A 3,837-nucleotide genomic window follows, 5' to 3' on the forward strand; every position below is an offset into this window, starting at 1 on the left:
GGAACTCTGTGTAGACCACTCTGCCCTCAAACTCACAGAGGAATCCATCCAACTCCGGCTCCAAGTGCTGGTATTTATGGCGTGTGCCGCACTCAGAAGCAAGCTGCATCTCTCAATACCGTGGTCAGGGTGGGTAAGGAACTGGGTCAGAGCACCGTAGGCAGAAAAGAGAGATTCAGGGGCTCTGGGTCAGGAAAGCACTGGAAAATTTCTGGGAAATCTAAGTAGCCATTGGATGCGGGGCAGTTCGAGTGAGGAGGACAGCGGCACAAGGTCAGACCAAACAGGCAGGAACAGAACAGAGAACGTTAAGGGCTCTTCTTGGGAATAGATAATGCTGTTCTGGAAGACATCGGAGAACCGTGGGAGGAGGCGTGGCGACCTGATTGGCATTTTTTTTTTATTTGATATAATTTATTTACATTTCAAATGATTTCCCCTTTTCTAGCCCCCCCACTCCCCGAAAGTCCCGTAAGCCCCCTTCTCTTCCCCTGTCCTCCCTCCCACCCCTTCCCACTTATTGGCATGTTTTTATGTGTGAGATTATAAATTAATAGTTAAGAGCCGGGATGTAATTTACTGATAGCATGCTTGCCTAGCACCTGCAGCATCTTGGGTTAAATCCTCTAGTTAAAAAAAAAAAAAAATATATATATATATATATATATATACACACACACACACCCTCCTATTCATTTTCAGACTAATGATTCGTAAGCGGAAGCTGTCCCTCAGCGTGATGGCCATCACATTGCCAAACAGCCATCTCCACCTAAGCAGCTCGGGCATCTTCTCAGATGTCTGTGCCCATTAAACAGACATCTCTAGTCTCTTCTTCCCCAAGCCCTTTTTTTTTTTAAGATTTATTTATTTATGTTATACATATGAGTACAGCACCAATGCTCTCTTCAGACACAAGAAGAGGGCACCAGACCCCATTACAGATAGCTGTGAGCCACCAGGTGAATTTGGGACCCCTGGAAGAGCAGTCAGTGTTCTTAACCGCTGAGCCATCTCTCCAGTCAGCCCCCCTCAAGCCCTTCTAATCACCCTTGCCTCTGAATTTGACTACTCGAAGTACTTCACTTAAATGAGATAGTACTAGTCATGCTTTTGTACCTGCCTTATTTTGCTTAGCATAGCGCCCCATGTTGGAGCATGTGTCAGAACTTCTTCCTTTTTAAGGTTGACTAATACTCCTTTACAGACACATTTATATTTTATTAGATTTATTTCATGTGCTGGTTATTGTAAATGATGTTTCTATGCTCCTGGGCGCTTATCTCTTCAAGTTTCTGCTTTCAGTGGGTTTTGTTTTTGTTTTTGTTTTTGTTTTTTGGTGGAGGGGGGATGGACAGTGTATGCCCAGAAGTAGAACTTCTTGATCATAGTAATATTTTGAGGAAAAGCTTTCTTTATCACAAAAGCAGCCCTGTCGTTTTACCTTCCCCCCAAACATAGTTTATTTACAGAGCTAGTAAAATGGATTAAAGAAACGCAAACGTGGGTCCAGGCTATACCCATTAAGTGACTGTCATGATTATCACAGGGACAGAAAGAAGATAGTAGCTTTGCATCTGCACAGATGTGAAGCTGTGAAGCTGCTGAGAAGTGACTGGATACCACCTTTGTCCTTTTTTGTTGTTGTTGTTGTTTTGTTTTTTGAGACAGGGTTTCTCTGTGTAGCCCTAGCTGTCCTGGAACTCACTCTGTAGACCAGGCTGGCCTCGAACTAGAAAATCTGCCTGCCTCTGCCTCCCAAATGCTGGGATTAAAGGCGTGTGCCACCACCTTTGTCCTAAAGGTGGAGCCAACAGAACTGAAAGAGCGGACCAAGGACAACTGGCTTGGGCAAGAGGAAGAATGAGGTCGCCGTTTGGAGACAAAGTTTATCTTTGGACATGTGACGCTTAATATGCTTAGTATACATGGAGTAGATATAAAGAACATATAACATATATCATATATGTTATATGATATATAGAGAAGGTATCTGAGGCAAAGGGAAAATCTGAAAGTTGTCAGCACACTGATGGTCTTCACAATCGAGATTTGAGGTCGCCTGAGGGATCATACGCTGGAAAGAGGGAGCCAAGGGCTGAGCTCTTTCTTGGACTTTCTAGAAGCAAGCAAAACTCTGTGGGGAGGAGATGCCTTCCGACCCAGAGGGACAGGTCAGGAGGGCTCGATGTCCTGAAAGGCACTAGAACAAAGTCTTTGGAAAGGAGGCAGTGTGGCAGTTGTGTGGTGTAAGATATTAAAGGTTCGAGTAGGAGAATAGAAAATTGGCTACGGTCTTGGGAACTTACTTCCTTCAATAGATTGTGAGAAGCAAAAAAGGAACTGAAAAAAAATCAAAACATGCTGGACGGTGGTGGTGCACGCCTGTAATCCCAGCCCTTGGGAGGCAAAGGCAGGCGGATTTCTGAGTTCGAGGCCAGCCTGGTTTACAGAATGAGTTCCAGGACAGCCAGGGCTACACAGAGAAACCCAGTCTCAAAAAAAAAAAAAAAAAAAAAAAAAAAAAAAAAAAAAAATCAAAACATAATAAAAGAAAAAAAGGAGGAGACATTAAATAATTAAAACAAGAGTTTTCCACTATGGAGAAATCAGGGAAGTAGCGTGGTGTCAAAAGGCAGTCGGGTTGTTAAACCAGGCACACGGGTGCACGCACACCTTTAATCCTGACATGGAGAGGCTGAGGCAGAAGAGTTGAAAGCCATCTTGACTACACAAGTTCCAAGCCAGTCCTGGCTACCTGCAAGGCCCTGTCTCGTTTAGAGCAGGGAAAGGTGTGTTTTGTTAGTCTTTTAGACAGGAGAAATACCAGCAACAATTTATTTTTTTGGTTTTTCGAGACAAGGTTTTTCTGTATAGTCCTGGCTGTCCTGGAACTCACTCTGTAGACCAGGCTGGCCTCCAACTCAGAAATCGGCCTGCCTCTGCCTCCCAAGTGCTGGGACTAAAGGCGTGTACCACCACTGCCTGGCAGCAACAGTCTTTTTAAAGTTAGATGGGCTGCATTGGGGAACACTAGAAGAATTAGTATAGCTTGTTCCTCAAGCAGGTAAGAAGCAGGTAAGGATCAGGCAGCAGTGATGACCTTAACTAAGGTGTAACCTTCGAGGAGGGGAGTCTAACTCGGTGAGTCAAACTCCCGTTGGCTTGAGGGTGGGGTTTGCTTAAATTGCGGTAGTGGGTAGGGCCGCAGGATCTACGTAAATCCCCCTTCCTCAGTTTTTCTATTGAAAAACTCAATAGACCTCAACTCCCCTGCATCAGTCGGTCTCAGAATTTTTCCAGAACACATTAAGCTAACGTTTTCTTGAACTGGGCTTATGGTTGTGATAAATGAATGTGTGTCTGCCTCTCCGAATGATACTGGGAGCCATCCCGAGGACAGCTTAAAGTAGCCTCGAAATTCTCCCCACAGCCTTCCTCTGGCTCAGAGGTCCGCAATCCGAGCTTGCTGAATTAGCCTTGAGCAGAACGCCAAGGAGCTGCTACGCCCCTGGTTTCACAAAGGGGGGCGGTCCTAGCACTAGGGTCTCAGAACGCGACGTTCGAACCCGGCCCCTCTCCTTCTAATTGGCAGTCTAACGAGCCTGCGGAACTTGGCCACTGTAGTCAGGGACTACCGGGAAAGCTAGCGGCTAGTTGGTGGGATCCGAGGACAATCTTAAATACGATTGGATCGAGAGTTCAGAGGCGGGACAAATAGATTTGGGGACAAGGATTGGACAAAGGCCGGACACATTGCTGCAGGGGGGCGGGGATTGGGCGGAGAGTTGCGCTTGCTTTGATAGGGGAACGCTCTTGGGGGCGGAGCCTGAGGGG

This window comes from Apodemus sylvaticus, chromosome 3 (genome assembly GCF_947179515.1).
Source record: "Apodemus sylvaticus chromosome 3, mApoSyl1.1, whole genome shotgun sequence".
In the NCBI taxonomy this organism is placed as follows: Eukaryota; Metazoa; Chordata; class Mammalia; order Rodentia; family Muridae; genus Apodemus; species Apodemus sylvaticus.